Consider the following 8,025-nt stretch of genomic DNA (forward strand, 5'->3'; position numbering starts at 1 on the left):
AATATTCAGACTGGGTAGATAAAATTCTGTTTTATTCTACTTTGGTATGAATACAGACTCCATTTCCTCACAATGCAAACTGTACTAATATCATAATAATGATACTAACGGACACAATAAAAAAATTAAAAAAAAGCAAGCCATCCCTAACACACAGGGGTGCATTTCTTGTGAAGCAGCAGGCTCCATGTATAATGGAACTGGCAAGTCATTGATGCACATTTTTTTTCTTTTAAGTACACATTCAATATTCCAGTTACACTGTACAACTCCTGCTGCTTAGTGAGCCGCATGGATTTATTTCTGCTTCAATTTTGGATTTGCTTTGCAAGCTTCACTACCTTTAAGGAAGTATGGGCCCAAGTTCTTTGTACAGTCAGTCGAAAAAAATTTACCAATTTAGACTAGCTCTCCACTAATGCATATTCCCTTTTAACATTAGACAGGGAGCTATAGATAAGTAGCAACTGGAGTAAATCCCAGCAGTTAAAAAGCATTAATTAGGGGTAAAGTATCTAAAGCCACTCGCCACCCCAAGAGAATTTCTATATTTCTGTTTAAAGGAAGTTCCAGAGAAGAATCACCAGGTAATGTTAGTTTGAAATTTAGATTATCTTGGTGAACATGTAGTTCAGTGCAGACTTCCGAGGACACCTTTTTGTAGCAGAAGAGCTGAGGCACATTGGCTTTCCTGTACATGACAAATGGTGCATCATCGAAATTTCACTCGTCCCATGATAACTTGTCATTGTTATCATTTTTGAATGGTTGCAAACAGCAATTAGTGTGCATACATGTGCCTGTACATGTGCTTTATTAGGTGCACATGTTCAGTTACTTGCTATTGCAAATATCTAATTAGCCAAACACATGGAAGCAACTCGGCGTATTTACACATATAGACATGGCAAAGATAACTTAATGAAGTTAAAACTGAGCTTCAAAATGGGGAAGAAAGGTGATTTAGGTGACTCTGAATGTAGCAGAGTTGTTGGTGCCAAACAGGCTGGTCTGAGTATTTCAGATCTACTGGATCTACTGGGATTTTCCACCAAAACCTCAGGGGTTAATAGAGAATACTCAGAAAATCCATTAAACAGCTGTTTTCTGGGCAAAAATGCCTTGTTGATACCAGATGTCTTCAGGTTGATATGAGAACCAGTTACTCAAATAACTACTCGTTACAACCAAGGTATGCAGAAGAGCAACTCTGGACACACAAACATGTCGAACCTTGTAGTATGTAATAGAAGACCACACCAGGTCTTAAGAACAGAAGACTGAAGCTATTCTGCTGTCAAACTTTGAAAACAGCGGTTTTATTTGTGTTACTTCCTGTTTTCAAAATAAAACAGGAAGTAACACACACACACATGAACCTGATAGAGAAACTGAAGATAAACAAACATGGATATATGACTGACTGCAGGGATCACAAAGATTATATAGCCTCATGAGGAACACAGACTGGAAGCAAAAAGAAACTATGAAGCACAACGAAACAGTATAATACTGAAAGGACTAGATACAGAGCTAGAACATAAACCACGTCTCAAATCCAAAAGAACAAATCATGAGCTCTGAGAAAACTCAAACCATCCCAGAACTCAAAACTCTGGATCAAAGGATTGTGACAGAGAGATTCTCATCATGGATGTGCAGCCGACAAATCTGCAAAAACTGTGCGATCCTGTATGGACCAAATCTCTGAGGAATGTTTCCAGCACCTTGTTGAATATGCACCACGAAGGATTATGGGAGTGCTAAAGGCAAAAAGCATCCTAGGCAGTGCTAGCAAGGTATACCTAATGAAGTGAGTGTATATTTAAACAGACGCGGCCGATTCATTAATCCCTTTTCAAACCTTTTTCAGACAAAATCAGCATAAAGGACTGTAGAAACAGTTTTTCTCTACCATACAAATAGCACAAGGTCAATCTGGGGGTTAATCAACAGACCTGGACTGTGACTGGATTTTCTGTAGCCATTCAAAGTTGTACATTATGCGCCCGCAGAAAAACGATGACAGCAGACTACTGTTAATCATAGGCCTGACCAATATGGGAAATAGACAGTACATACATATACAGTACAGTAGTGTTCATTCCAGTGATATGACCAAGAAAATTGTATGATTCATTCATTCAGAAAAATCACAAAGTGATTGATTTGCTAAATAATAAATGGACTAGTTTTTGTATGGTGCTTTTCTACTCTATCTAAGCACTCAAAGCAACTCTATATGTATTAGGTATATGTGCTGTCCAGTAGTTTTATGCTGTTTGCTGTTCCCCTTCAGAGGATGGGTGTAAATATCACCTTTGCATTTGGATTGTAGCAACTGGGCTAGGTTTAGCTGTTTTGTTTTGGGGGTTGTTTTTTGTGGGTTTTTGTGGTTTTTTGTCAGGCAGCCCTGCTTTTTTCTGCGAGAGCTCTCTGTCTCACCACCTTCACTGAGCCAATAGATGTGTCACAATGAAATGAAGGCAGGTGCTGCATTTTTGCCTTTCTTCTCACTTAGCGATGCTGTCTATGTGGCCAGAGGTATCATTCAGTTTGCACTTGGGAAAAAGAAAGGTATTTTTATTGGTTGACTTTTTAAAAATATACATTAGACAGTGACACATAACATTTTACATGTTAAATACACAGCTTGTAAAAATGTCTAAGAGCTGCAAAGAATGCTGTAGTGCCACATAGGAGCAAGTGGCCAATTTCAATGTGTCTGTGTTACATTACTACATTTCACAAAGCACAAACCTCTGTGCAGAACAATACTAACTACCAACACTCATGGTCAGTCAGGTCTACAAAGCCTGTGATCATGCGGCTGGGACACCTACAATTAACTGGAAATTGGTGTGCAGAATATAATGGACAAAGAAGGAAAATATACAACAGTATAAACCACAAAGACTTTTTCTAGTGTTGGTTTAGTGGTACAGATGAACCGAAGTATTGAAATAGTATGTGTGTTGTGCAAACGATTCATCTTTTATTAAGTGCTGTGCTGTCCACTGTGTTTTAGTCTGTTAGACAGCTACGAATGTGTGTGACTTTTTATGAGCAATATTTTGTGCACTGTATTACTGACTGACCATCTCGCATGAATCATTTGCCTCTGAATCTAAAAGATGAACTCTTGTAGCTGAAACAGTAAAATAACTATTGACTTATATTTAACTAAACCCAGACCAAAGGTGCTGACGCATCTTAGTGCCTCCTCTGCTCTTCTTCCCAGGTCCTCTATTATCATATTGAATTTGCATCAATTCCTTGCTGTCCCAGAGCAGGAGCAGCACCTTTATCACCATTCCAAACATGTTCTCTCCCAAGCAAATCCTTGCATTAATCTCTGCCCACTAACTCAGAGATGTCACCACTCTCTGTCTTTGTATATGGACCTCAGTACAACCACATGAATCTTTACTGTACATGCCAACTAGTAAGCATGAATGATAAGACTTCTAAACAGTAATGATAAAACAAAAGCAGTAGTGCAGGTCCTCTTCATCGTGTATTTATTTTGTTTTCAGGCTGATAAATTGCTGCATTGGAATCGGCTTGTTTTGTTGGGTACATTGTTTAATGTCGTTTTTGACCATTAATTATATCATAATATATTGTCGTGGTGTATAATAATTATTTGCACTGCTTAACTGCACATATATTTGCTCCAATGTTTTTTAAAAATGAAAGCTTGTCAAAAATGTCAAATGTTTATCTTGATAATGTGCACAAAAGTGCAGCCTAAATATTTCACATGAAATATGCTGAAAAAACCCCACATCAACATTACTACTACTACTAAGCAGTATTTGGGCCTGAGTGGAGTAACTCAGATTTACAGGGTTACAACAGTGTACATTATATTGCTGTGGTAACTCATGCTTCACACCTATTCTTCCACAGAGCAGGTTATCTTTGAGATAACACATACATACAAAACCACCACATACTGTGACCAATTCTCTGGAAAATACTGGCATTATTCCTGGAAGATCCATCAGACCTCACTGCACAGATAGCAAGAGGGTATCTGTGTTTTTAAAGATTCTCTGAACCCTTTCATGCCAGCTGCAAGCAAATTTAAAGCCTACTGAATGGCAGTATAATTCTGAGAACAGCAAATCCTGCACTTCACTGGACTTGACATGAAATCTATCAGCATATTTAACCATTTCAATTCTGATTTTTAATTTTTCTTACTCAGTCTCAGACAGCTTAACAACACCAGGGTTATAATTGGAAAAAACGTGTGCCACAAACTATAGGAATAGTTCTCAGCAACACGTTAATTTGTCTGTAATTATAGTCAGATGGTGTCATTTAACTTCCACAGTCCACATTATTCTTTTCCCACCTGTCCTTGGTGGCTTTAAACAGCTACGCAAAAAGCACTTTGAAGTATAATCTCACTTATTAATACAGCACATTTTGTAATAAGACTACATACACTAGTGCTGGGCGATATGGAAAAAATATTTATCACGATATGAATTATTTTATATCACGATAACGATATATATCACGATATACCACCTGACCTGTGGTCATCTGGAAAGTATGCAGTCTTTAAACAGCGAGTGGAGAGGGTGCAGTCTTTGTTTTGAATTACTGTAAAGCATGTCGCAAATCCGGGTGCACGTAAAGCAGCACCATGTTGCAAAACCACAAGACAGAGTTTCTTTGCGAAAAATATCATTTTTTAATACTTTATTTTCTCTTGTTAAGAGTATGTATAGTGAGAAGACAACACTAATATATTTGCACAGGCTATTTAACCCTTTAAGACCTACCATAGAACCAAGTCCGCCAGAGCTTATCTTTACATTTATTTATTTTGAGTGTCTTCTTAGTTTTATTTTTGAGACACACAATTTTTTATATACTACAGGAAAAATAAAAATAAATAAATGCAAATTTGCAAAAACACAGCATGTGCATCAAAATAAACTATTTACAACAGTGTAATTTGACTTCTAAGCATCCCAGAAACGATACAGAAGAACATAAAGTCAAACATGACTTTTAAAAACACCAACATAGGCTTTGAAGCTAAAAAACTACATTTTCCGCGAAAATGACGTCACTTCCGGTTTCGGGCAGGTAATGGCGGACATGCGAGAGTTCGCGCTGACTTATATACAAACTAGGAAGTGTTATGAACAGCTGATTGGATCGGCAAAGCCTGTTTCTGGAATATTATGTTTTTGTTGCTGCAAGTCTGGAATATTATGTTTTTGTTGCTGGAAGTGCTTTTTATGCAATTTTTGCAAAGCTATATGTGGAAGGAAACCGTGACCTAGGGCAAGTTAATGGAATAAGATGTAAGTACAACGCTTACGGTTTCATATGCAAAAAAAACCCCATTATTGCGCTACCTTACGTGGTTACAGTTCTACAGGGATTTAAAAATAGTTAGGCAAAACGGAGTGTGCCTGCTCCGACCGGTTGTAAAGGGTTAATGATATATTTTATGTAACAATTTGTAAAATTCGGGCTAGAAACGATAGAAACGATAGAAGACAAATGGCACGATAGACACTTTTCTATCGTCCACACGATATATATCGTCATATCGCCCAGCACTAACATACACTACTGTGTGTTTGATAAAAACTCATACACTTCTGCTTTGGCTGAAATTACAGTTCAATTCAATTTTATTTATATAGCACTGAGTCACAACAGTTGCCTCAATGTGCTTTATATTGTAAGGTAAAACAAAGTAAAACTGAGAAAACCCCAAGAATCAGCTATTCACTGTAAAATTATGAAAACTTTGAATATCTAATTAATCAAAAGAGAATCAAAGAATCTTGAGAAATCGCTGTGTTCAAGGGACAAAGCCAAAAGTCAATATTGGATATCTCAAGTTCTTCCGGTACTGAAGTAGCACTGCATTAAAAACAGGCACGATCGTCTCTTGGAAACCACTGCACAGACTCAGGAACACTTCCAGAAGCTCCGTCATCGAAGGAAGAAGCCAAATGTGAGCATGATCTAGAAGTACCACTGTCTTTTCTATTGGAAAGCTCATTTAAAATGGACTGAAGCCAAGTGGAACACTGTTCTGTAGACAGACAAACTGAAATTTGAAATTCCTTTTGTAAAACATGGACAGTGCGTCCACTGTACTGAAGTGCTAAAGTTCAAAAGCCTACGTCTTACATATTTCAGAAAGACAATGCTAAACCACATACAGCATCTGTTACAATAGCATTGCTTCATAGTAGAAGATTCTGGTGCTCCTCAATTCCTAGACTTTTCTTGTTTAAAGAAAAGGGGATGCTACACACTGGTAAACACGGCTCTGTCACACTTTCTTTTTGAGATGTCTTGCTGCCATTAAATTTAAATTCACCAAATGTTCTTCTTAAAATAGTACATTTTTTCAGTTTAAATATTTGATATAGTTTCATTTATTAAATATTTATTTATAATATAGTATATATCTTTTGTTGTGAGTAAAATACGTGTTCATTGACTTGTGTGATTTGCAAATCATTGCCTTCAGCTTTTAAAAACAGTTTCATTAAGGTGTGCATCAATTGTTTGTGTCTCTTTTAAAATAGGTTTCACAAGCACTGTTGATGCAAGCCATGGTGACTTGCATTTTCCTATTTTCCAATGTTGATGGGTGAACTTGACATTACATTAAACATTAATTAAATTAATGTTTAATTAACTAAATTTCACTGTTATGAAGTTTCAATCCTGTGTTAAGCATTACATTATGTGCTACTGCAGCAGGTGTCTTGTTATGCACCATTAGTACTAATAATAACTTCAAAATTATAACCTTAGTTATACAAAATGAATTGATATTATGTTGTGTTGTTATTCAGTTAAGTTGAAGATAAACACTTATATTGCTGATGTTTTATGATCACAATCACTGATTAAATTAAAAGGTAAAAAGAGGTTATGACTGTTTAAAAAAAAGGTGGAATATACTAGAACTTCTGCACCAATAATAGTGCTTTAGTAAATAAATCAATGTATTTATTTACTAATGTGTTAAAGTAGTATTTTTATTTTGAGAGTTTTTATTTTAAATGAATTCTGACCACTGAGGATTAGTATTTCTTGATTTATTACAATAACAGTCCCTGTTTTATACAGTTTGGGGTTTTTAGATTCCACCGAAATCCATGAATTGGTGCATACCGTAACTTAATCACCATATGAACAAATGTGCTTCTAAATAAGTATTTACGCAGACTTTTTAAATGATACCATGACCCACGAATAGCTCCTAAATAACTCATTTGCACCTTGTTTAATATTTTATTTAGAAACAGTTATGCCATCATTTAGAAAAAATTAAAATATTGTTAATAAACATGTTATATATGAAATTATAAATGAAGAATAAACTATTCTGTGCTTATAAATTAGATTTTAACATGTACTAATACTGTGTGTGCAATTATTTTTTTATGTTTCTTGGCTGTGACGGTGAAAGTGTGCAGGGAGAGGGTGTAGTGTCTGAACTGGAATTCAGCCAGTGAGTTATTAACCAGCTTGTAATGGGACCACTTAGTGAGAATGCCGATGTTAGGGTAAGCAAACTAAGGAAAAAATAACCTGAACTTACTTTGTAGACAAGGCACTATAGGGGTCTTGTTGCTGATCAGAACTAATCTTTTGTATCTTATCACAAATCCACATCGTAGTAACCACATTTGGGAAAAGATTTGGATGAGTCAAGACCTTTTTCACAAAGGTCTCATTATGGGAAACAAAGATGCACTTAAGGATGACTCATTTCTAACAGTAGTTCCAATAAACCACGGCAAAAGCTAGGCCTCCCGTAAGTGAGCTGCAGTTAATACATCTGTGCTTTTCTTGCTCTAACATGTATTAATGTGTGCTGCAAATCATCTACTGCTTCCCAGTGATGACAGCTTTAAGCAAAAAATATTCTATAAAAGCATACATGATGTGCCATTCACAATTCCTGTGTCCGCCGACTTATAATTGTAAGTAAAATGTATAACGTACCCTCTATGTTCTGTC

Source organism: Pelmatolapia mariae, linkage group LG1 (assembly GCF_036321145.2).
Source record: "Pelmatolapia mariae isolate MD_Pm_ZW linkage group LG1, Pm_UMD_F_2, whole genome shotgun sequence".
In the NCBI taxonomy this organism is placed as follows: Eukaryota; Metazoa; Chordata; class Actinopteri; order Cichliformes; family Cichlidae; genus Pelmatolapia; species Pelmatolapia mariae.